Source organism: Aquarana catesbeiana, linkage group LG01 (genome assembly GCF_042186555.1).
Source record: "Aquarana catesbeiana isolate 2022-GZ linkage group LG01, ASM4218655v1, whole genome shotgun sequence".
NCBI lineage: Eukaryota > Metazoa > Chordata > Amphibia > Anura > Ranidae > Aquarana > Aquarana catesbeiana.
Genome location: NC_133324.1, coordinates 315,202,071 through 315,229,830, shown reverse-complemented (window position 1 = coordinate 315,229,830; position 27,760 = coordinate 315,202,071). Strand labels below are relative to the sequence as shown.

The following is a 27,760-nucleotide window of genomic DNA, read 5'->3' as shown; positions in this document are numbered from 1 at the left end:
AGAACTTAACCAAAAAGTGAATTCTATGCATCCAAAAATATAGAAAATATAAGAAATCAAATCATTATTCAACCGAAATAGATAACGTACCGATCTGAGTAATAAAACATATTTTTTTGTTTTTCATATGCTTTTCATTATAAAAGTAAAAGAGTACAACATAAAGCTAGTGCAATATTTGTTTTTAATTAACTAAAGCATCAATATCTGCTTCGATGGACGTAGTAGCAATTCTCAATTAATTCTCAAGGTGCTCATCAGATATTTTGATTTTAATTTTGCTCTTCGTGTGCTTCATCCTTGGAAATAGTTGCTCGCTAATACAGGTGCATGCTGAAAACTGATGACATGAAAAAGGCGTGATTGTGAAGAGTGGGACATTTTTCTTTGGGAAGATAAAGCTTATAAAAGTCGAATAAAGAGACACTGTCAAATTTTCATTGGGCTGCATGTGTTCACTAAAGCCTGGTATACAAAAAATAAAATAAAAGCCTCATGCATGTGTCCTGCTTCTTAAGAGTTTGTGAAAGCAGGGGTCCGTCATCCAGAGATAATTCCGAAAATCATCTGGATTATTCTCCTGGAGCTCCCACAGCAAAGGCATATGACATCATTGGTCATGATTAATAAAGCAAACAATTTTGGTCCAATAACTCCTCCTCCTCTTGTTCCTGGACTAGACTTGGGTCAAAGCAATAACTCCAAGGCCAATAATAACATGTTATTTCCTCCGATTCGGCAACATGTCTAGTTGAAGAACGACCGTTTAGAAATGAACTTAAAAGCACGAAATGAAAAGCGCAAACTAAAAAGTACTAAATGAAAAGCGCAAACTGAAAAGCGCTAAATGAAAAGCGCAAAGTGAAAAGCACGAATCAACACTCCCCAAACTTCTACTAACACGAAATTAGTAGAAGGAGCCCAAAGGGTGGCGCTAAGGATCTGAAAAACCACGTAGTATGCCACTACGTTCGTGTTTGTTGCCTAACAATTCCTTGCTGTTTGTATGCAAGACAAAATCCAGGCACACGCCTTAGGACAAAAGTCCAAGGTTTTGTCTGCAGAAAATCCGATTGTGTGTACGAGGCTTAATGATACAAAATTAGTATAGTGATCTCCTATGCTGTTCTTTTGTGTTCTGATAGGGGGACGGCCCCAATGCCAGAACACGCCAGTCAGCACTCTCAGCCATTGGCTAAGAGAGCTGATTGGGAGCAGGTCAGCTGCTGGTTTTCCAGCATGCTCGTCTGACAGAAACCGGCCAAACGACCAGCTTCTGTCAGACCAGCTGCCTTACACTCGGGCCGAATGTCAGCTTGTTTTTATTGAACCAGGGGATTTCACCTAATATTCGTCCTGTGTGTACGGGGCTTACATGTAAACACATTTTTACTAAATATTCCCCCTCAAAAAAAATCAACATTTTTCCGTAAGTTTACAATTTTATGTTGGGTACCCCTGATCTAGGTTTTTTTTTCTAACCAGTTTTGAAGGATTAAAATTAGAAAGTGATCTATGGGCTGGAAGATTCGGAATGTTTTCACGACGATCTTTTGATTGTTATTGAAAAGCTCACATAGTATTCGAGTTTACTTTTTCCAGTAAAATTTTGACATTGAAAGTGATCATAATGTGATGCCGATGGATTTACCTTTTGTTTTGCATGAAAAAATCATTCCAAACATTCACTTGATTAGGATGGCTGGATTGAATGAAGAATGTAAATCAATAAATATATTAGCTTGCATTAGTCAACAGCTTGCAAGAAACTAGCCATTACACACTGCAGTTTCATCCAGCTGTTGAATGTAAAATGTAGTCCAAGCTGCTTTCTATAATACTGTATAATTACCCAACTCTACTACAGACGTACAATACCCCAAAAACATAAATAAAATGTGCAATATCACTGCAGCCTTCAATTCAATATACTCAAAATACGTAACACAATTTAAAGTGTTTGTAAACTCTAAGGAGATCTAAAGGAGAGCAGCAGGAGGGGCTGAGATTTCCCTCTGATGTCAGACAGCCAGCAGAGGGAAGTCACGTGACCGCACAGCGGTGGTGTGAGAAAAGGTATTTAGCCTTGTCATTTAAAGAAAAACACACACACACTGTAGTTAATACCTGTATAAACCAGAGGGGATACAAGTATCCTTGCTGCATATTGCAGCAGAATAGCAGCGGAAGGGGCGGGGAGAAAATCAGCTCTCACACTGACAGGCAGGGAGGGAGGGGGAAAGATGATGGAGGCACATAAACTGACCACGGTATCATGCATCAGCAGCCATGATTACTGTGGTCAGCACAGACAGGGGGGCACAGGAACAGGCAGGATCAACCAGGTATATTACAACATAGAAAGGGACAAATTACATGGCGCAAGCACTGTGCTATAGATCATGCCTCAAAGGAACAGGACCTTTTTTTTTTTACAACCACTTGCTGACCAGCCGCCGTTATACTGCAGCAGGTCGGCTGGTTCCGGCAAATCACCATAGGTGTACATCGGCACCTTTAAGGGTGATAGCAGGCACGTGCGCGCCTGCTGCACTGCAAGGGGACCCGTTGCACATGGCCAGCAGCCATGATGTCCGTTGGCCACCTGCGATCACGCGCACAAGAGCCAGAACGGGGATCTGCGTATGTAAACAGACAGATCCCCGTTCTGACAGGGGAGGATAGACAAATCTGCTGTTCCTAGTGATTAGGAACAGCGATATGTCTCCTCCTCCAGTCAGTCCCATCCCCATACAGTTAGAAACACACACGAGGAACACATTTAACCTCTTGATCACCCACTAGTGTTAACCCCTTCCCTGCCAGTGTCATTTACACAGTAAGCCCTCATGCACACAGGCTGTTAAAAAAACGTTATGAAAATGCCAGTATCTTTGCCGTGATTTTTTTTAACTTTTTTCAGCTTTTTTCAGCATTTTTGCAATAGCGTTTTTGAGCGTTTTTCCGCGTTAGCGTTTTTGAGCGTTTTTTTTTTTTCAAAAATTTTTTTTTTTCAATGGATCAAAAACGCTAAAAAACGTTGGTGAATGACGTTTTTGAGCGTTTTTACAGCTGAAAAACGTCTTTCAGAACCCACTGGTCCTGGGTTTTTTTACAGCTTAAAAACGCCTATGCCACTTGCAGCTCAAAAACGCCTAGGTGGGCATGAAGCCATAGACTAACATAGACAGGCCTTTTTAAGCTGCAAAAAAAGCTCAAAAAAGCAGCTGTAAAAACGTCCGTGTGCATGAGGACTAATCAGTGCATTTTCTATAGCACTGATCACTGTATAAATGTCAATGGTCCCAAAAAAGTGTCGATCTGTCCACCGCAATGTCGCAGTTCTGCTAAAAATCGCAGATCGCCGCCATTACTAGTAAAAAAAAAAAAAAAAAAAAAAAAAAGGAATTAGAAAAAAGCCATAAATCTATCCCCTATTTTGTAGATGCTATAACTTTTGCGCAAAACAATCAATATATCAGCCTAAACTGATGAAAAAACATTTTTTGGGGGGATATTTATTATAGCAAAAAGTAAAAAATATTGTTTTTTTTCAAAATTGTCGCTCTTTTGTTGTTTATAGCGCAAATAATAAAAACTGCAGAGGTGATCAAATATCACCAATAGAAAGCTCTATTTGTGGGAAAAAAGGACGTCAATTTTGTTTGGGTACATTGTCGCACAACCACGCAATTGTCAGTTAAAGCGACGCAGCAACGTATCGCAAAAAATGGCCTGTCATTAAGAGGGAAAATCTTCCGGTCTGTAATGGTTAAAGCTGCTTTCTAAGCTACATCCTGTGTTCAGGTACTGCTGCAGCTCTCATACCTAAATATCAAACATACATACAACCTTATATTGCATACTTTTACTACTGATTTTTAACATGACTGTAGCTCTGTATTAATAAAAACTCTAATGCCCCGTACACACGGTCGGACATTGATCGGACATTCCGACAACAAAATCCTAGGATTTTTTTCCGACGGATGTTGGCTCAAACTTGTTTTGCGTACACACGGTCACACAAAGTTGTCGGAATTCCCGATCGCAAACAATGCGGTGACGTCAACCACGTACGACGAGACTAGAAAAGGCCAGTTCAGAACCAAGCACGGCACCCTTCGGGCTCCTTTTGCTAATCTCATGTTAGTAAAAGTTTGGTGAGAGACGATTTGCGCTTTTTCAGACTCGTGGCTTTCAGATCGTTTTCTGCGGTTCAGTTTGTGCTTGTGGGTTTGTATCTGCTCTTCAGTGCGTGCAAGCAAGTTCCGCGTGACTTAGTCATTGTGTACTTGTTCGTTCGTTACTGTTTTTCAGGTCGCTCTTCACAGGCCTTGCTGTTCTTCAGTGCGTTCTGTTACTGCGTTCTGAGCAGCCAACCGTTTTCTAGCCATGTTGCGTATACGTACTCCTCGTAGAGTTCGTGCTGTGTGGGGGCTTGGTGTTGGGGTCCTGACCTTGACACAAGTCCAGTCCATGAACAGGGTGGGGAGGAGTTCAGGGACCAAGAATTGGTTGCTTCAGCCTGACCAGTTCTGTCATATGCCTTTGCTCCGTGAGATCCGTGAGAATAATCCTGATGATTTCAGGAACTTTCTCAGGATGACGGACCCCGTATTTCACCATCTGCTGGCTTTGCTGACCCCCTATATCAGCAGGCAGGATACCTGCATGAGGCAAGCCATCACTGCAGAGCAGAGGCTCGTCGCTACCCTGCGGTACTTGGCGACAGGGAGAAGCCTGCAGGACTTGAAGTTCTCGACAGGCATCTCCCCCCAGGCTCTGGGGATCATTATCCCAGAGACCTGTTCTGCCATCATCCAGGTCCTGCAGAAGGAGTATATGAAGGTAAGATTTTTATCCTTTAATATCACATTTTATTGTGCATAATGTTTGCTAATGTATTGTATTTCTTTCCTCATTCCCTAATTACCATGATTGTAATATGCTGTGAATGTCCCCTTTGTCCTCATGCATGCTGGATTTTTATGTAATTATTTTTTTTGTCCTTCATACATATTTTCCTTCACTAACCTCCCCAGCATGCTCTCCTGCCCTTTATTCACCTCATGTAGTCACTTAACAATGTATTTTGTCAGCTCCATAGTAGTGCTTTACCCTAAATACCCCCCTAAAATGTTTTGAAATGTGATTTGTGCTTTAAATTCAGGCAGAGTGCCCGAGGCTTTTTTGTTGGGGTGTCCCCAAATCATTTTTATTAACCCTCCCTCCCCCCAACTGCTAAGTCAGCTAATCCCAATTCTCTATCTATCCTCAATCATCTATCTGCTGACTTTGCCAAACCTAGACACACTATACCCACCTCTTTTGTGGTCAGATTTTGTGGATGAATTACCCAAAGCATGTAGTGCAAGGGCCTGCCTGTATACTTTCAAATGGTACTGTTGAAAGTTTTTGTATCCTATTATTATCTTGATAGGTAATAGCAGAATGTCCAAATGTGCTCAAATGTGTACAGTGTGTATTTAAATCTTTGTATTATGACACTTCTTACCTGTCCAGTGGACTGCCAATAGTGTAACTAAGGAGGGGCTGTTCAAAGTAATACACATTATTTAGACATTCATCTCTCAATGAAGTGGAGAGGGTTACCTGTCGAAGATTTCCCCCCCCTATAATGTTAGAAATGGCCCATGAGAGGGGGGGGGGGGAATATGATAGGTGTACCTTATACTTTGGTGTTGTAAAATTCCCCTTAATAAATGTTATCTGGAGGTTGGCCAAGAATGTTTGTGTCTAATCTGCTTGCCATGTTTATGTGCAAAAATACTAATTTTTTTTTTGTTTTCCTCAACAGTTTCCTTCCATGCCACAGGAATGGCAGACTGTGGCCACACGTCCACATTGTCCCACCCCCAACTCGGGGTTGTACTATTATAATTACAAGGGGTTCAATAGTATTGTGATGTTGGTGGTGGTGTCGGCTAATTACGAGTTCCTGTATGTGGACGTGGGGAAGAATGGCCGGGTGTCCGATGGTGGAGTCATCGCCCAGACGAAGTTTTACAGGCGTCTCCAGAATGGCAGCTTGGACTTGCCACCTCCAGAAGACAATGTGGAAGGACTCCCATTCGTCTTTGTTGCGGATGAAGCATTTGCGCTGGGGGACCATCTTATGCGGCCATTCCCGATGAGGACCCTCACCCTGGAACAGAGGGTTTTTAATTACCGGCTGGCCAGAGCCAGAAGAGTGGTGGAGAACACATTTGGAATCATGGCCAGCCGGTTCCGCCTATTTCTGACACCCATCCATATGGCGGAGTATAAACTTAATCATATAATCCTGGCGTGCTGTGTTCTACATAACTTTTTACGCCAACATTCTGCCAACTATGCTGGCTCAGTTGGGCCTGAGGCCGGAATTCTACATGAAACAGCCCTGACGGTGCTTGAAAGTGGCCGTCCTGGCTTGCCCTCCCTGAGTGCCCGTGATGTCCGGTTAAGATACCTTGAGTTCTTTGCGGGTAGGGGGGCCATCAATATGCCAGACAATTTGTGAAGCCTTTATCAAATAAAAAAAAAAAAGCTAATCTTTGGTGACATTTACTGCTTGTGTTTGTTTTAGCTGACCCCGACAGCAATGTGGGGAGTCCTGAAAATGGCGTGATTGTGTAACCTTATACAAAGCACTGTTAAGTGTTATTTACTAAAGGCGTAGAAACTTTGCACTACAAATGCACTTAAAACTGCACTGAAACTGCACTTGTAGTGCAAAGAGGATTTGCCCTCAGGAAATAACCCTCATTTTCACAGAAAGCAGCAATTACATCACCACAAAAGTGTTGTAGCGTTGAGACAATAATCCACACATTCTTGATTCACAATCTTTTTAATACCTGCACAATCACATGTGCATTTAGAAAAGGTTTTTAAAACAAACCAACATGTTTGTTGTATAACCTTTTTTGGGGTGGCATTATCAAAAATAGAAATATCCATTTAAGATAAAACAGGCATGTGTAAAACCAACAAGAAAGACACAAATCTTGAACTTAGAAAGTTCACATTTGGTAGAACTTGAAGGCAATATCATACATGAGTATTTAGGAACTGTGTTTGATATTGCGTTCAGATGGGGTGAAGTCACCCCAGGAAAAGCCAAATTTGCAAGATGCACACAATTTTGCCAATGTCAACGTGCTAGCTGCCATCACGGGGGATCAAGGGACGTGTTTTGGGGGAGAAACCCCTTCCTCTCAGCTACTTTATTATTGAGGAAGGGGTTGCACCCCCAAAACGCGTCCATTGATCTCCCATGATGGCAGATAGCACATGTTGACACATTGTGTGCATCCTCCAAATTTGGCTTTTCTAAAAATCGCTCAAACATTTTTAAGATTGTAGCACACAAAAAAACAAAGGGATTTGGAGGGGGTTTTAAACTTGCCCCAAAACATCAATGATGTTTTTAGTTTTTTGAATAACATCATTGATGTTTTTCTTGAGGTTTTCCAATTCTAAATTACACCCCATGATCTCCCCGATCAGGATCTGGGCACTTTCTGATGTGAAAGGATCTGGATCCACAACATCACGATCACCTAAAAAGAGAGAAACCAAACAAAAACAGGTATCAAAAATATGCCGGCATCCATCTCTTACCTGAGTCTGTGGTCGCAGACACTCACCTGTTGTGACAATTTCCACCACATCTTCTTCCTCCTCCTGCTCTGCTTGGGTTGGGGGTATTTCCCCTTCTTCCCGAGGTGGGGGGTCTCTGTTCTCCTCGGATGAGGGGTGTCCTCTGAGTCTTTTCTCCCCTATGTAAAATAAAAATGGTATACTTAGCACACAGATATTTGATGGCAGAACTATAAATAGGAAACATTGCTTGGAAGTGGGGTACTGTCAGGGATCTACCAGCACCAGACCGGGGCACCTGCATGCGCCTATGCGCCGGCGCGCCCCTGTTCAGACACAGCAGCAAGCTGCTGCTGTTGCTGTGCATCAGCGCGGCGCTCGAGCGCGCGCGGGTGCGTGCGCACGGGCGCGCATTCGCGTTAGCGCCGGTTTGGCACCATTTAGCACATAAAAGTTCTCCTGTTCCATGGGAACATCGCTGCTTCGTCTCAGCTCTGTGATTCTGCTTGAACCTGTATCTGATTGTCTGCTACCTGATTTGACCCGGCTTGTTTGACCATCCGACCTGCTCCAATCCCGACCCGGCTTGCCTGACCATCCTGCTGTCTGTATCTGCTACCGTTGCCGACCTCTGCCTGCTCTCCGACTCTGCCTTTGCCTGCTGTGATTACCTGTGCCAGTTACCTGCCGACCCGGACTGTCTGACTCTGCTTGTGCCTGTCGCTCTACTTGCTGTTGCACCTTCAGCTTCAGCTCCTGTGATCCCTCACCTCCAGTGTGTCAAGTCTGCTGCTGTTCCAGTCTCCACTCACCTGCAGTCCTGCCATCCCAGGAGGGATCTCTGCCTCTTCATCAGAGCCTATACTCCAACAGGCACTCCTACCCCACTGCGCTCAGGAGACCACTGTCCCCACTCCAGTGGCTCCTGAACCAGCGTTGTATGACAGGTCTTCTCCTACAGTCAGGCTCTGATACCAGGTACCTAACAGGTACAATGGTCTATTTTGGCCGAGTTCCAAAATGTAGCATTTTCAGTGTCCTTTGTCAAGCTTCAATACTTTTTACCTGTTTTAAACAAGCTTCACAGATGCAGTCACCCCTATAGTATACACTGGAGCACCTGTGTGGGCCCCCTAATAAAAAGGGTGTTCTTGTGTCCCACACTAGTGCTCCAGAGTCCAGATGTGAAAAAAGCTGCTGAGTGTCCTCTCCTTACACAGAATCTAGTTTGCATTTCATTCTAGTAACAAACACAGCTACACAACCAAATTAGTTTCATACAAGTAGGGCGTCAAAAATGTGGCCAAATGCATATGGCCAAAACAATGGTCTTTTATAGTCCGAAATAAAAATGTATGTTTGATACGAACGAATAATGTGCCCATGAACATGATAGTTGCCATTTTAAAATGTACACTTTTAAGAAAAGCACATGGAGCAGCACGAACGTAATATACAGAAAAAGATTAGGAACACAGGACAACTACTTACTTTTTTGCAGCACTCTCTGGATCTTTCTGTACTGCTCGTGTTCTAGTAATTTCAGGTCCGACCACCGCTTCCTGAGCTGATCTTTCGATCGTCGTACCCCGAAATTCCGGTGCAGACTCCTGACCACTTTTGCCATGATCTTGGCCTTTCTGACATTGGGGTTGGGGTAAGGTCCCGTCATATTCGGCCCTCTTCAGGATGTCGACCATCTCCAACATCTTCCCAAAGGACATATATGAGGCCTTAAATCGTCTCCTTCTGGATCCAGACATTTCAGGCTCCGGGCTTTCCTCCTCCTCCTCCTCGTTGCTGTAATTAGCAGGCACCTGCTGTGTATCCGCCATGTGCTCTCCCCCACTGCGCAGAACAAAAAGGGGCGGGGAATAGACTAGAAAGAACATCAGGGGCGGGCGGAGTTAGACGCATGCGCAGTGTGTATAAAGCGTAACACGCGTGCGTATTACATACGATCTGTGAGCGGAGGAAGGAGCATTGGAGGAGCCGATCGTGATAACGAAGGTAAGATCTAAACTTGGGCCTATACTGCTTCGAAATTGAAGCCTATATTGTAACAAGATTAGGAGAGTTTGGCCTGACCTTAGGGTTTGTCTCGTGTTGTGTCTTGCAGAGAAAATGGATGGCTTCAGTGACCACAACTTCCTCCCCCTGTTCATAGACAAGTACAGGGAGCTGCCCTGTCTGTGGCAGGTGAGACATCCCCATTATAATCATAAACAAAAGAAGCAGGCAGCGCTGGAGAAACTGCTGGAGTTGGTGAAGCCGGTGGTCCCCACAGCAACCATCCCCTATTTAAAAACCAAAATTGGTAGCCTGAGGAGTACTTATCTTAGGGAGCGCAAGAAGGTCACAGATTCCCAGAGGTCTGGAGCTGCAGCAGATGACATTTATGTCCCCAGGCTGTGGTACTATGAGAGACTGCGATTTCTGTCAGACCAGACTGAAGTCAGGGAATCCCTCTCTACTCTTCCTTCCACTCTTCCTTCCACCCCAGCTGAGGCTTCTGATGTCCAACCTGGGCCTTCCAGCCAGGAAGAAATGGAGGAGCCCAGCTTGAGTCAGGTATAGCATTCTTCTACAGATTTCTGGTCAATAAAGAAATGATGTTTACTAGATGTTATTATTGATCACTAATTGATGATTGAAAAAAGTGTTTTACATATCAATAGACAGTAGTGGGCACCCAAAATTGGGACAAGAATGAAAAATGCTGGGCTCAGAATGATAGTCTGTTATATTTGTTAACATTCAATTTGCAACAGTCAGGAGGTGAAAATTGTGTGTGATTGATGAAAAAAATACTAAAACAATGTCCCTTTTTCATACACAGGAAGACCTCAGCCAGGAGAAGGCTGTGGAATGTGGCAGCCAGGAGGAGGCGGGGATTAGTGGCAGCCAGGAGGAGGCGGGGCTAAGTGTCAGCCAAGAGAAGCCTGGGACAAGTCGCAGCCTGACTGAATCGCAGGTTCCTCCCCTCCGCCTTCCATACAAAAGGGCGAGGAAGGCGACTCACATGCAGGATTCTGCACTCAGGCTGATTCAGGAGGCTTCTGCGTCCCTCCGATCCTTACCCACTCCTGAAGAGGCCTTTGCCTGAATGGCTGCCACAAAACTGCAGGGCTTGCAGGAGGGTCAACCCAAGCTATGTGAGGACCTTCCTTATAAAGTCCTAAGTAAGGGGGTGAGTGGGGAACTAACACCGAAGACCGGCGTGATTGAGTCGGACCATCCTCCTCCTCCTCCTGCTGCCACAACTCCACCACCAGAGCCACCGCGTGGAAGGAAGCGTGGAAGGAAGACAAGAGAGTGATGGCCCTGGGTTCAGTCTGGTCTGACAAAAGATGCAGTCTCTCGTATGACCACAGCCTGGGGACACAGATGTCATCTGCTGCTTTCCGGATCTCTGGGACTTCTGGACCAGACTGCACTCCCTTAGATAAGGACTCCTCAGGCCACCAATTTTGCTTCAAAATAGTTGATGTGTGCCCTGGTGGTCCAAGGTTTCACCCATTTCAGTGGTTTCTCCAGTGTTGCCTCCCTCTTTGTTTAGTTGTGAGCCCTTAATAAATGTTTTTTTTAAGGAAAATTATACTCTCCTATGTGTGTTTTCATTCAAAAAGGACAGTTTGTTGGTGAGGATTCAGGTACATTTCTAAAGTACAATGTGAAATCAACAAGAGACAACAACACCAAACAATCTCCTACAGATTAAATAACATAAGATATCAATGGTGTTGTGGTAACTTGACACACAAAACACACACAAAAATATTCTGGAGTCCAAATAAAAATCCAATAAAACAAAGATCAGCCTTGAAAAAAATACAAATCAAAAATAACTAATCTGCCTTAAAACCAAAACAAAAAAAAATCCAACACCAAAATAATGTTGTCAGATGTGACAAATCAAAATATATTAAGGGAATCCCGCTAAATAATAAAGAAAGAAGTTTGTGAGAAGTGTGTGTGAATATGAGCAGCAAAACTACTTAATTCTTGTCACATTATAAAGAAGAAGAGAGTGCGCTGTATTAAACCATTTTTTACATTGCACCGTGACGAAAGTGTTGTATCCATTGCGAATGCTAAGTTTACCAGACCGAGCTGTTCCGTGCCGGAATTTCTTCTGAGCATGCGTGGCACTTTGTGCGTCGAAACAGGTCACACACGGTCGGAATTGACGCGATCGGATTTTGTTGTCGGAAAATTTTATAGCCTGCTCTCAAACTTTGTGTGTCGGAAAATCCGATGGAAAATGTCCGATGGAGCCCACACACGGTCGGAATTTCCGACAACACGCTCCGATCGGACATTTTCCATCGGAAAATCTGACCGTGTGTACGGGGCATAACAGGCGTGTTTTTAAAATCACATTTATACTTGCCAGGTTACAATATGATGGTTTTGTTTTCTCTTTTCCAATATCTAAAATATATTACTTCCTACAGTTTAAATGATATACTGCTTTCAGTACCTAATGTTTTTTGTTATATTGCTAATTGATTAAATCTATTAAATACGTATATACTATATGTATGCAACAGCTTTCTTTTATAACTTATGTTTAGAAAGTAATGATGTCATTCTTGTGACACAGACTTATATGTGTACAGTATTGATGTCATCACTAATATGTTCAGTGACGTAATGTCATTTTTGACATAAAACTCAAGAGCTTGGTTCACACTTGTGCTATGCGGGAACCAGCGCGATTCCAGTGCGGGTTCCCGCATCGCACCTGAATCACTGGCGGTTCACACTGCCCTCTGCGAACCGCTGCGGGTGTCAATACAAAGTTAATGACACCCCCAGATCGGTTTGCAGATTGCAGTGCGAACTGTAAAATGTTGCAGGGATCGGATCGCATAGGTGTGAACACCCATGTGATCCAATTCCAGTGCGGACCAAAAAAAAAGGGTCCTGCACCATTTTGGTGCGAATGCGATGCGAATCCAGCCACACAAACTGTATGGCTGAATTTGAATCGCACAGACATTGCATGGGATCTGCACAGCAATGCTTGCCAATCACATGCAAGGTCTGAAATCGCACAAGTGTGAACCCAGCCTTATATGGCTGAACATTAAAATAAAAATCATTTGACTAACAGATTTTACAAAACTTCCTTTGAAATTTGTGCATGAAAAGAAAATATAGCATGTACAACACTACAGGTTTGTGCTGGCACTATGACTCAAGTAGTTAAACGACAAGCTAGGTATTGGATGCCCTTGAATGTTTGACCTGTTCTGCCTACAGGCAGCTGGTCCTTGAGCCACAGAAAGATATAAGCCATGAGAAAAGAGTTGTCAGATCTACAGTAGTTTAAACTGCTTCTGTAAACTTCACTCAGGATCACACTGAGCAGATTACATGAGACAGGGAGTCTGGAGGCTACTTCCCCATAACACAGAATGCTTAACACCTTCCATACCAGAACCTTGTATCCGAGCAGGTACAATCTTTAGTATCAATGTGCCAGACCAGAGTTTCTCAACTCCAGCCCTCAAGGTGCCCCAACGGGTCATGTTTTCAGGCTTTCCATTATTTTGCAAAGGTGATTTGATCAGTTTCACTGCCTCAGTAATTACCACAGACGTTTCATCTGAGGGAAATCATGAAAACATGACCTGTTGGGGCGCCTTGAGGACTGGAGTTGAGAAACACTGTGCCAGACAATGCCATGTCAAGACTAGCATTTCAATTTCTAGCTTACTAAAGCCGGCCATACACGGGTTGAATTCTGAACAAATTTTCCTACCAAAACGGTAACTAAGAATTTTCGTTTGAATTTCTCACCATTAGTGGGCCGCATCAATGGCTGATTTTCGTGTGGCCATTGAATTTGAGTGATCGGGCAATGTTGGAAATTTTCTGAAAATCTAACAAATTTCTAATCAACAATGGGAGAATTGTGCGAGAAGTATAATTGAAAAAGAAATACGCATGAGCTGTGACCTGGAAAGAAAAGAAGATCCTCGGCCACAAAATTTCTTTTCTGTAGCAACAGGAGGTGAAATTGAAGGCTTGGTTGGTCAAATTTCAAAATCAATGGTGGCATCATCGGATCACAAAACGCACGAAATTTCTGATTTTCAAAAGAAAATTTGTTTGGGATTCAACTATGTATGGCCAGCATTACAGGGTTACTTGTAAATAAGGGTACTTTCACACTGCTTTGCAGCAAAACTGCATGAAAAAATGTGCGTTAGTGTTGTGTTTTTGCTGCATTTTTGGTGTGTTGCGTTAAGTTTTCCACAACAAATGGTGCGTTTTTTAAGGACTTATATTGCGTTTTAACCCCCCACCCCGAACCCATCTTTACATCTCAAAGACCATCCCACAGGTGTCTTCCATTTTTTATAAGGTTTTGATGCGGTTTCCATTCATTTCAATGGAGAAGTGCGTTTTTGGTGAGGTTTTTTTACCTGACCGAACATGCACTAAAAATGCAGCAAGCAGGACTTTTTTTATGTTGAATCAAATTAGCGATTTTTTAAACGCTATTGAAGCGCAACTGACCGCTGTGAAGTGCTACATAGGATTTAAAGGGGTGCATTTTTCTTCCACTTTTTTAACTGAACAAAAGTGGATCAGAGTGAAAGCAACCTAAAGCCCAGCCTGTAAATAATATGCGTATTCACTGTGCTTGTGGTGCGTCTTTCACAGGACATGCGACTCAAAAACCTGCGGTTGCGTTTTTTGCTATAATTTCTATGCATTTCAAAGAGGAGATGCATTTTTTTTGCACCAAAAATGCAGCAAGCATGATTTTACTAAACGCAACTGACCCGCAACGGATCAGTGTGAAGCGTTCCATAGGATTACATGGTCACACCTCTTTCTTTAACGCAAAAGCAGAAGAAAAATGGATCAGTGTGAAAGCAGCCTTATGCTTACATTTCTGGTGGCTTGTATGTTGAAATGCCACTGCTTTGCTGCCCCCCCATGGCTCCTGCTGGTATTGGACACTTTTGAGTGAGTTGATTACCTGCTACTGGTTCATCCTGCCAGCTCATACATGCTGTAAAAGTAAGGATACATACTGTAGACTCTTCTTTCATTCGCTTGGCTTTAATTACCAGTGACTTGTGGTGGCAAGGTCACTTTAACCTCATATCATCCCATTGATTACTCCTATATAATGAGTTTGGAACACATTTCAACTAGGATACTAAAGTGAAATGAAAAAAAGACAGGAACTGAAGTGTCAATGTCATATCTATATTAGGATCACCATTAAAAGGAAAATCATTTACTTGGAATACACTAGGAGCACATGATAAAGTATTTAGATACATTGGATTATGATGCTGCCTTCAGGAGATTGGACAAGCCAGTATAACTATTCGCATTCCCACGCTGCCTCAGTTTTGTAGCAAAGCAATAGGAATGGATCATAAAAACAAAAGGGAGGGACTTGTGCCCCTTAACCCCTTCATGCCTAAGGGTAAAACAAATGTTAAAAGGGATACTAAAGTCTCATTTTTTTTTCATTAAAAATAACAAAACATGTTATACTTACTGGTTTTGCACAGAGCAGCCCAGATCCTCCTCTTCTCTGGTCCCTCTTCTGTGCTCCTGGCTCCTCCCTCCTGTTGAGTGCCCCCACAGCAAGCAGCTTGCTATGGGGGCACCCGAACCAAGCTGTAGCTCTCCGAGTCCCTTAAGACATGGAGCTGTGGCCCGGCCCTGTCCCCTCTCTCTCCTCATTGGCTCACTGACTTTCATTGATAGCAGCGGGAGCCAATGGTGTTGCTCTGCTGTCTCAGCCAATGAGGAGGGGATTCCCAGACACTCCTCAGGTAAGTATTAGGGGAGCTGCACACAGAAGGTTTTTTTATCTCTCAGATGATACACAGGGATGAAACAAATCTCTCTACAAGTTTTACATGTATATCTGCTGTCTTTCCCTTTCTATATTCTTTAGAATTCTTACATCGTGTTAGAGATTTTCTCTTCCTGTTCAGCAGTAAGAGTGGATTTTTTGGCATACAGTCAAGACAGCTGATTGGAGGAAAGGCACACACCCCCTCTCCACATAGGCAAAGGCTTGCAGAGCTGTGGTCTGAATCGAGCAGCTCTGTGCTAATCTATTTATAGCAGCCTCCCACGACACAACTTCAGGCTGCTTTTTCTCATGTGTCGGAGAACTTGTCAGAAGTTATCAGGCTGATAAGAGAGCTAGGAAGCAGAAGAAACACATGGGACAGAAGAAACACACGGGACTCAGTGCTTTGAAGAGAGATAAGAAAACACCACAGATATATGTGCCCAGCTCAAATTTCATAAATCAGGTTTACATCCACTTTAACCACTTTAGCCCCGGACCATTTGGCTGGCCAAAGACCAGAGCACTTTTTGCGATTTGGCACTGCGTCGCTTTAACTGACAATTGCGCGGTTGTGCGACATGGCTCCCAAACAAAATTGACGTCCTTTTTTCTCCACAAATAGAGCTTTCTTTTGGGTGGTATTTGATCACCTCTGTGGTTTTTATTTTTTGCGCTATAAACAAAAAAAGAGGGACAATTTTCAAAACACCACAATATTTTTTTACTTTTTGCTATAATAAATATCCCCAAAAAATATATAAAAAAACATTTTTTTTCCTCAGTTTAGGCCGATACGTATTCTTCTACATATTTTTGGTTAAAAAAAAAAAAAAAAAAAAATCGCAATAAGCGTTTATTGATTGGTTTGTGCAAAAGTTATAGCGTCTACAAAATAGGGGATAGTTTTATGGCATTTTTATTAATAATTTTTTTTTTTACTAGTAATGGCGGCGATCTGCGATTTTTATCGTGACTGTAATTTTCTTGCTATTAGCATAATTTACCACTAAAGAACAGCACAAAACTAGAAAAGGTACAATTTCTGGGGAAATTGTGAAAGTGTTCTTGCCTCTACAACTGGAGTGGGCGGAGTAACTGGGTGGGGTGGAGTGGCTTGAGTAACTGTGAAAAGTGTTAAAAAGCTTAATATTTTAAAAAGTATAAATAGTAGTAAAAAAGTTCCATCATTCGCTGAAAGAGCTGAACATTTTTTTCAAAAGTAATTTTTTTTTTCAAAAATGAATTTTTTTTAATCAAAAATGATTTTTTTTTTCTTCAAAAATGATTTTTTTTTTCAAAAGTAATTTTTTTTTTCAAAGGTAATTTTTTTTTCAAAAATGAATTTTTTTATTTCAAAAATAATTTTTTTTTCGAAATTATTATTTTTTTTAAAGTAATTTTTTTTTCAAAAATAATTTTTTTTTTAAAAGTAATTTTTTTTTCAAAAATATTTTTTTTTTCAAAAATAATTTTTTTTTTTTCAAAAATATTTTTTTTTTCAAAAATATTTTTTTTTTTTCAAAAATGATTTCTTTTTTTCAAAAATTATTATTTTACTTTTTTCAAAAATAATTTTTTTTTTCAAAAATATTTTTTTTTTTACATGGGGCGGTCATAATGTTTTGGCTGATCATGGGGTGGTCATAATGTTTTGGCTGATCATGGGGTTGTCAGCTTTTGTCACTTCCCACTCTAGTTTTGAACATTTCGCCATTCATTCCTATGGGACCAATTTCGCCGCAAAAACGTCATTTCGTGGACCATTCGGCAAAACATTCCACAAAGTAATAACACACCAATCGGGAACAATCCGCTCGTTTCGGTATATTATTTGTCTCTGTAGTGTGAAAACTGTGGGAGGAGTCTACAAGCATTATCAAGTCTAGCAGATGAAGTCACATGCATTTGGGGTGTCTCAGCATCTTGTGTTTACAACCACTGTTTCCTAGCAACGCTCATGCCCGGTTTATGCTTCCCAAATACTGCTTCATCAAAACTGCCCCATCAGAATTACCCCATCAAAACTGCCCCATCATATTCCTCTATTATAAATCAGTACATGGTGTGTCTGTCCCCTCCCCCGGGCTCTGTAATCAGCTGAGATGCTCCAGCCACCTTCCCCCCTGTGTATAACAGAAGCTTTGGTAACCATGGCAACAAAACAAACACTAACAGTACACTCTGATTAATGGCTAAAATTTCCTGAAATGACCTCTAAACAAATGGCCGTATTTTAAAAACTATACATCCTACAGCGAAGATCTTTATATTGTGAGAATCACAAGACCCAGACCTAGATTTTGATGTATAGTATGTCTCTGAAATATTAAAAATGAAGGCACAGTCGCAGTTTAGAAATTGCCCTTCAAATTTGGAGGGGGCTAGAGTGTAGTTTCAATGAATGTCAATGGACGGCGTGAGTTGCAAACAAATGGTCATATTGTGAAAACTATCAGGACTATGGCTTAGCCGTGGACATGTTTAGTGGCAGCAGGGATAGCTGAACGTTTTGATATAAGATTTGTGTAGGTGGGCTTGAAAATGAGGGAGTGGCGGCAGTTTAGAAATCATGTTCTGATTTTCCAGCTTTTGTCATCTCCCACTCTAGTTTCCCCATTCATTCCTATGGGACCAATTTCGCCGCAAAAACGACGATATTTCGTGAACCATTCGGCGAAACGTTCCACAAAGTAATAGCACACCATTCGGGAACAATCCGCACGTTTCGGTATATTACTTGTCTATGTAGTGTAAAAACTGTGGGAGGAGTTAGGGTGGTAAATTTGGCTATAATAATAAGAATAATATATATGTGAGATAACAGTAAGTGGTCTTGCTATGCAAGAACACTTAATAAATTCTCCTATTCCTGACGATTGCAGCAATACCACATAGGTTTATGTTACTTTGTACCTGTAGTACAGACCAGAAACAATGGTGCGCATTTTGCATTTTTTTTATCCTGCCTAAAACACACTAACAACCGACACTGATAATAATTTAACTACTTGCCTACTGGGCACTTTTACCCCCTTGCTGTCCAGGCCAGTTTTCAGCTTTCAGCACTGTCGCACTTTGAATGACAATTGCGCAGTCATGCAATGTTGTACCCAAACAACATATTTTGTATTTTTTTTTCTCAATGATTTTATTTCAGGATTTTTTAAAGAAAGAATGTACAAATATTGAATTTCATTAAATAGTACAGCAAGGGTACAATACCCAATAGTTTTTACAAATATATTGTAAATACAGAAAAGAATAACTGCGAGTCAAATCCACAAAAAATTTTCAACATTTACATGTATAGTAACAAATGGCAATATTTAAGTCCAATAGATATATTTTCATTAGATTATTATTTATTTATATAAAGAATTATCATTTTTGAGACAGAGCGAGCTTTAGTTCAGTGGTATTAAAGCACCACTTTTCTGTTTTCTGTATAAGACTTTTCTGTTATTTTTTGTTTTCTGTTATAAAACTTTGTAAATAAGTAATTTTTCTCCTTCACTGATGCGTGCGGATGAGGTTGCACTGATGGGCACTGATGAGGAGGCACGAATATGCAGCACTGATGGGCACGGATAGGTGGCCCTGAAAGGCAGCACTGACTGGCATCACTGCTGGGCACTGTTGGGGCTGCACTGATAATCAGTACATGATCTGTGCAGATCTCCCCTGAGATTAAATGCAGCTGATTGGCGCTGTCAGTGTGAGGAGAGGAATGCCAATAACCAGCATTTAATGTTTACATGTGATCAGCTGTGATTGGACACAGCTGATGACATGGGTAAAGAGCCTTGTCAAGGCTCCCGTGACTGTGTCCCAGGGACAGAGCGCACCACCGGTCACCGCGATCCATGGGCGCACAAGCGTGGCGAGAGTGGGATGACATCATATGACGTCGTCCCAGAACGAGAGTGCCGCCGCCCACCCATCATTTGACAATACAGGCAGGAGATGCTTTAAAAAAACATTTTTTATTTCTACCCAAAATATGGTGACTGTGACCTTTGACCCCAACCTTGACCTTAACACTTACCCTGGCAAACGTTGATCTTGTTTTTTTTTTTTTTTACACACTTTGGTTTGTTTACATTTTCCTCTCCTGCAAGAAGAGAAAGATACAATGCATCTTCCTCTTCAAACAGAAAAGGAAGTAAAAATAGGCTAAGAGCGCTGATTGTAAAACAGTCAGCTGCTGGTTTTCCAGCATGCTCACCCAACAGAAGCCGACCAAACGGCTGGCCTCTGTTGGCCCGGCTGCCATACGCACACAGGCCGAATGTCAGCTGTTTTTTATTGAACCGGCCAATGTCGCCCAACATTCAGCCCGTGTGTATTAGGCTTTACGGGAGCCTAGGCTAGTAACCTTAGGTGTGGCTGATGCAGGTTGTTCCAGGTCAAGAAACATGTGCCCAGTCATCAAACACAGAAAAGGTACACTACTCTTCGATCTCAACTGATTATGTAGAAGCAGCTGCAAGAAAATGGGAAATCAGATATGGACTCTGGAGGCGAGAGCGTCTATGTATGCTTGAGGCCATTTTGCTCCGGGTTAAATAAAATGGCAAAAAAAATTCCTATAAAGCCAGACATGGCTCTAGATACGAAAGGAAAAGGGAGCCAGCCCTGAAGGGGTTTAGGAGGACTCAGAGGAGTATTGCGACTCAGGCTGGGAACAGTGATTCTATCAGTGTCAGGTCCCTTAGACCTTACACTGCAAGCACCCTACAACTGTTAGATTGTAAGCTGGCAAGGCCCTTGCCCTTCTGATCCACCCTACTATATTTGCAAGTGAGGGATTACCATAAAAGGGTACACTGGAGGAGCAGGAAGTGATAATGCCTTCTGTGACACAGCCACTGTAAGGCAGCAGCATAGAGGAGGTATTCTGGACTTTGTGGGGAGGTGGTTGAAACTCAGGTAGAGGTGCAATGAAGTGCATGTTCACAACAGCACGTGTTGTGACATTTGGGGTGGGCAAGGTTATCGCCCAACAGTGTATCTCAGCACTTTTAAGGAGTAATTCCACTTTTGTGGTGGAAAAAAAATCCCCTCTGCATACCTCCCAACTTTTTGACATGGGAACAAGGGACAACTATTAGCAAAAGTATGTAGGCATAGGTCACACCCCCTTAAAGGAGAATTAAACTAAAAAATTATTTGTTAAACCCACAAGTGCTTTTTTTATCACTACTATTCCTTTATCTGGCTTTTGAAATTTACAAATGCAGCAATTTAGAAACTGCATGAAAGGTTAAGCATTGTGAAACACCTTTTTGAAAGTTAAATAGTATATTTTATATATAACTATATAGATCAGATCAAAATGAGGGACAAATGAGGAGGAAAGAGGGACAGATGGACATTCAGAGGGACAGTCCCTCGAAATCAGGGACAGTTGGGAGCTATAACTCTGAGTGATCTACGTCCATTGCAGGGATTTTAACAAACTTTGCTGCAGATTCCTACCTTTTGTTTTTTCAGAAGAAATAGCTGTCTGTGTCCATGTTCTGCGTGAAGCAAATGGTATTATAATTATCAATCAGCTGCTGCACCTGCAGGGCTCTAATGAGGAAATTGCCAAGGTCTGTATCCCTTTAGACATGGATTTCCTTTTAGGAGTATCTCACCAAAAATGACATTTTTGTTGCAGGGGGATGCTCGAAATCAGATTTCATCTTAGTGCAGACTTCTGGGAAAGTCATTAAGCCAATCACACAAGCAGGAAAGGACTTTTTCGGGGCACGTTCTGTATACCACTTGTGTACAGAACGTCTCCAGGTTGCCATACTGCATGGCAGTTGACAGATAATTACAGAGCTGCAGATTATTAAAAATGAAATTTCCTTTTCAATGTTAAATTACTGTATGACTTGTATCGCAATTGTATATGTATAGGTTTTTTATTAGATTTTTATTTTGCCACAAAAGCGGAGTTACCCTTTAAGGCACCTATGATCAATCTGAAAAGAGTTCCAGTGCCAAAACAAGTGTGCTGTGCAATGCGAAAATTATTTAAAAAAAAAAAAAAAAAAGTGTTGGGGTGCTCCAGTGGAGTGTCACAGCACACAGCAAACCTCCAAAGGGCGTACACTCAGAAGGGTGCCAGCTCTTAAAAAAAAAAAAAAAAAAAAAAGACAGGTACAAGCCTTTTTACTCACCGAGAGTAAATTCATACACTTCATTCTGCGCTTTACTTGGCCAGAAACTTGGGGATATATAAATCAAAGTGCTGTTTCAGCAGAAGCTCCACATTTGCATGTTAAATTCCTTTTCATCAAGACCTTCAAGGTCTTTACTACTCATACAAATAACTTGTTTATTAACATTTGCTGCACTGGGGTTCCAAAAATGCTGAAGGTGTGATTTTTGGTCTGTTTTGGTGATTAAGGCAGTAAATTCAAATGAATGGGTTGCATTAACGAAAGGCATGTTAAGTGATTGTAAAGGTAACATTTTTAATTTGTTTTAACCACTTCAGCCCTGGAAGAATCTACCCACTTCCTGACAAGAGCATTTTTTGTGATTCGGCACTGTGTCGCTTTAACTGACAATTGCGCTGTCGAGCTTTCTTTTGGTGGTATTTGATCACCTCTGCAGTTTTTTTTTTTTTTTTTTTTGCGCTATAAACAAAAAAAAAAAGAGCAACAATTTTGAAAAAAACATTTTTTTTACTTCCTGCTATAAAACATTTCCCCCCCAAAATTTTAAAAAACAAAATGTATTAATCAGGTTAGGCTGATATGTATTCTGCTACATATTTTTGGTAAAACATTTAAAAAAAAAAAAAAATCACAATAAGGGTATATTGATTGCTTTACGCAAAAGTTATCGCGTCTACAAAATAGGGTAAAGATTTAATCGCATTTTTATTTTTTTTACTAGTAATGTTGGCGTTGAGTGATTTTTAGCGGGACTGCGACATTGCGGTAGACAGATCGAAAACCTAACATTTTTGACACTTTTTTCGGAACCAGTGACATTATTACAGTAATCAGTGCTAAAAATCTGCACTGTTATTGTACCAATGACACTGGCAGGGAAGGGGTTAACAACTCCGCCGATTGGCTCCCCCGATGGCCAAAGGGAGCACGCGCCTGCAAAAGCAAGTTCCCGAGCTGAGGTACAGCTACGGCAATTCGCTGGACCATGCCACCTTGCCGCAGTATAATGACGGCGGCTGGTCGGCAAGCAGTTAAAATATTAGTCATACTTATTTGCTCTTTGCAATGGTTTTGCACAGAACAGCCCCGATCCTCCTTATGGGTACTCTGTTTGCATTTCTGGCTCCTCCTCACTTCTAAGTGCCCCCATAGAAAGCCACTTGCTATGGGGGGAAACTCATGCAGGCTGGATCCCGAGCTAGGCTCTGTGTATTCATTGACAGACACAGGTATTGACAGCAGCAGGAGGCAATGGCTCCAGCCGCTTTCTCCATGTCCAGTGAGAGAAGAGAGAGCCGCTGCTGTAGGGCACAGCTCTGGATCAAGAACAGAGTAAGGTAAGTATTTAGGGGGGCTGAGGGGAAGTGAACACAGAAGATTTTTTACTTTAATGTGGAAAATGCATTAAAGTGATTGTAAACCATCACCTTGTAAAACAGGCCATTGAGTTTAAAATAGAAATGAAAGACAAAACATTTGTGTATAGATATAAAAACATTATAAGTATCTTTTGTATCCCTATTTTTTTTTTTTTTTACAAGTGATCACATTCCCTCTGTTCTCAATTGCATAGGAGCTGAGGGAGGAGAAGCAAAAGCACACTGAGCTTTCCAGTGATTGGCTGCGAAGGGGGGTGTTAGGACAAGTTTGATCATTGGAGGAGAGCAGGCTGAGTTCCCAGCACAGCTAGAGAACTGACCACGGTGAGATCTCATGCTTAGTGTGCTCAGCTTTTAATAGGAAAGCAGATGGACTGGCAGGTACACCAGGGATTTCACCTGGTCATAACTCAACAGTTGGTGGGGGGGGGAGATAGCCGCAGTAACAATGCTTACTTACTTTGGCGATCTCTCAGTTTTTTTCAGACCACTGGGTTGAATGAAAAAAAAACAAAACTTTACGTGTGCACACAGCCTTAAGCCTTGCACACACGATTGGATTTTGGCAGACAAAGCGTCAGACTTTTGTCCGAAGGGTGTGTGCCAGGAACTTGTCTTGCATACAAACGGTACAAAATTGTCGGCCAACAAACACAAACATAGTGACATACTATGAAGAATTTTAGCTCTTGAGCACCACCCTTTGTTCACCTTCTGCTAATGTCGTGTTTGGTGAGCATTGATTCCGAGCATGCGTGTTTGTACTTTCAACTTGTGTGATGGACTTATGTACGGACGATAGTAAAATCTGACAACAGACCGTTGTCCGCGGAAAATTTACTAGCCTGCCTTCCAACATTTGTTGGCGGAAAGTTGGACAACAATTGTCTAATGGAGCATACTAACGGTCGGATTTTATCCAAAAAATACGTTTTAGCTGGACATGATAGAAATTAATTGCAGGTAGTTCTTTGGTAATAGAAACTTTGTATGTCCAAAGAAACTCCTTTACCTGTCTGCTGTGGAGTTTGATGGAGACGATGCAAGCTGAAGTGACAATCATTGGCCATCGAACGGCAGAAGAAGAATCTAAATGAGAAATTGAAATGGAAAAATTTGCAGCGTCACTGGCTCTCATCTCACCATGTTGAGGGCACGTGGCTTAATATGGTTCTGGACAGGGAAAGGCCACATATACCCACCCTTTCTTGGCAAGCTAGACTGCATTCTCAGATAGGGGTCTGGTATGGATCTCAGGGAAACCAATGTTTTTTTTTTTGTTTTATCCTTTTTGCATGGGGTTCCCGCTTAAAATCCATATGAGAAGGGTTTAATGAAGGATAAAGGTCAGGTATGTATTTTTTAGAGGTAACCCTACACTGCTTTTCTTTACGTGTGTGATTCCTCAATAACATCTATACCAGACCTTCTTAAAAGGTTTGGTATAGATGAAGGGAATCCCCAGTTGCTGCGTTTACAAACAAAACAAACCAGCCAGGAGATATTCACTTACCAGCATTTTTTTTTTCATTCTAAATGTCAGTTATGCTGTAGCAGATTGTATACATCATACAGATGTGCCATTTTCCACATTTTCCAGGCAGGTGAAGAAGGGCACCCCCCGTTATTTACTCCGGAAGATTTTACACCCTTCGTGACTAGGCCATTTTTTGCTATTCGGCACTGTGCTACTTTAACTGGCAGTCATGCAACTCTGTACCCAAATTAAACTTACATCATTTTTTTTCCCACACAAATAGAGCTTTTTTTTGGTGCTATTTGATCACCACTGCGGTTTTTTTTTTTTGCAATGTAAACTAAAAAAAAAAAAAAAAAAATTTGCAAAAATGTTTTACTTTCTGCTGTAAAACATCCAAGAAAAAAAGAAAATGGACAAAATGTATTCTGCTACATGTCTTTGGTAAATAAAAAGAATCCCCAGTAAGTGTGTATTAATTGTTTTGCATGAAGGTTAGTGTCTACAAACGAGGATATATATCTATATATATCTATATATCTATATCTATATATTTATTACACACATATATACATACATACATCTATTTGATAAATTTTTTTGTATGCTTATAATAAATGTTTGTGCAGCAAGCCTTTGTACTTTTTTAAAAATATCTATAGATTAAAAAAATAGAATAAAAAAATATATATATCTATATAAATATAATGTGGATTTTTTTTTCATACTAGTAATGACAGCGATAAGCGACATATAGTGGGGCTGAGATAGTGCGGCGAGCAAACTGATAGTCAGTTCCCACAATGTGTCAGTCACTAACTACCAATGACAGTGACACTAATACAGTAATCAGTGTTAATATACACTGTCACTGTACTTATGACACTGGCTGGGAAAGGGTTAACAATGTGTAATATGTGCTGCTTTTTACTACAAATCAATCTGTTTCTTTTCCCTAGAAACAGAGCGATCGTTCCCTCTGTACAGAGCCCTGTTGGTTGTCAACATATGGCTCTGGCTATGATTTGACACAGCCGATCAGCAGGTCCCAGCCATGAATTATTGGCCGGGATCGGCTGACAGACTCCCCCTGTGATTTCACACAGAGTAGTAGGCAGGTGGGGTGTGAGCCTGAAACATGGAAACAGGTAAACGTACGGGTGTGCCTGTAGGAGCCGCCCCGTCGCAGTTTATATACTGTGGCAGGTCGGCAAGTGGTTAAAAATGATTCAAATAAATTCTCCCCACCAAACGAAATTTTCCATGTAAACTTTTTTTTTTTTTGCTTTGGTACACGTTCCCCGTGACATTTGTTTGACAATCCCTTGCCTATTACCATTACTGTCTTTTCACATCCAGATCCCACTGAGTTCAATGTGGTTTGGATTCCCAAACTCCAGTAAAGTTTGACAATAAGAGCCCATTCACACAGGGGCAACACGACTTCCAACACGACTTTGGGAGGCAACTTGGACACGACTTGAGTATGAATCACAGCACGACTTGGGGCAACTTACAACACAACTTGAAGTCGCCTCCAGGACAGGGAACTTTACAAGTGGCCAATCAGAGCTTATCAGCTGTGTGTGAGAAGGAGGGGGTTGGCTGTTTAGTGGAGGAAATTACTTTCTGTTTCCTTTCTGCTTCCTGTAAAGTTGCCTCAGTATGAACAGTGATCAGACTTGGAGGCAACTTCCATTGAAATCAATGGGTACAAGTTGCCTTCAAGTCGGATTGAAGTAGTACAGGAACCTTTTCTGAAGTCGGAGCGACTGCAGTAGTGTGCATTAAGACAGATCCATTCACTTACATTTATTTTTTCATGTAGCGCGACTTGAGGCGACTAGGGGTGACTTGAAGTCGGATCCAAAGTTGCCCCTGTGTGAATGGGCTCTAAGAAAACATAGAAAATACAGTATGTGATTAACCTCTACCAAGTAGACATTATGAAACTTAATCTTCCATATCTATATGTGGATTAACAGTTTCATACTGTGTTAAATAAACAGATGTACTGGATTTCTTGTAGAAAAGCTCCTACTTTGTTATTTTAGGTATAGTAGCAACAAGGGTCTTCCAACTGGCTTGCTTTGCTTGGTTCTTATAAAAGTTTGCAGTCTATGTCAGCCTATCAACCAGGGTGCTTCAGGTTTCATCAGGGGTGCCTTAGCAAAGTCCTTAAAAATTGCCAAAAATTGTATACAAGCCAGCAGGTGGATGAAGCCTGCCTTTTAGTTACACAAAGCCCCAGGTTTTCATTGTGCATCATTCTAACCATTGCCGTCCCAACAACCAATGATGTAATTGGTCGATAGGTGAACATTGGCTGCCTGCACAGCACTGAGGTCACATTAGCTGAATAAGGAAGAAGAGAAACATTGGAATACTAGTCAGTACCAGTTTGCAAAGGTGTAATGGCTTTGGAAGAATAGATTACCTCTAATGTTAGGTGCCCTACGTTTGTGGGTGTTGCTGTGTTCTGGAAAACTTTTATTTTCGTTTTTTACATTTTATAATGGGGTGCCGCAAGATTGTCCATAATTTTAAAGGGTGCCTTGACTGACAAAAGGTTGAGAGACACTGGTCTACTTTTACAAAAGGAAGTTTTTCCAATACAAATAGTGCTGTGCACGAGCATATGAATTGCTGAGCACTAAGGTGCAGGTCAAAGCTCCGATGTTGCCTTCCACTCAATGTCTCTAAGCCTTTTGGTAGGTACAATATAGGGTGAGGAATAGCAGCTGCAGACTGATCAATTCATCCTTCTGCTAACTCTGCTCTCTCCAATAATCAGCATGTTTCCTGTCAATATATTTGCATGCAGCGCACCTAAATTGGCTCTCAATCCTGCTCCTTCATCTGCTAGTCTGCTTGCTGCTGTATAAAGGATTGTAAGAGTCTGAATCCATGTCAAATTCAGGTACTTACACTATGTGATTTTTAATATATATATTTTATTAATGAATATTTAGCTGTGTTACGTTGTGTCTTTTATACCTACCTGGAGTTCAGCTTTAACTCTTGGGCTCGGTTCACACAGGGACGACTTGTCAGGCGACCTAGGTCGCCTGACAAGTAGCGTCCCGTTCAGTACAATGGAACCGTTCTAATCCCGTTAGACTTAGAAAAAGGTTCTTGTACGACTTTGGGGGCGACTTGGGGCGACTTGCATAGACTTCTATACAGAAGTCGTTTTGCAAGTCGCCCGGGTAGTCATGTGCAGGTCGCCTCGGTGAGGCGACCTGCAAGTCGTGCCGCCTCTGGTGTGAACCGAGGCTAACAA

The 27,760-nt window shown here is 41.7% G+C and overlaps 1 long non-coding RNA gene across 1 annotated transcript; it reads right to left on the bottom strand.

Annotated features, from left to right (window-relative positions):
* On the bottom strand, positions 1-26,415 carry LOC141129579 (uncharacterized). The gene is made up of 3 exons (XR_012241846.1): positions 26,288-26,415; positions 24,013-24,089; positions 1-340 (listed from the first exon to the last, which is right to left on the bottom strand). It is a non-coding gene; the product is annotated as an uncharacterized lncRNA (long non-coding RNA).
* Between the last annotated feature and the right edge of the window lie 1,345 nt (positions 26,416-27,760).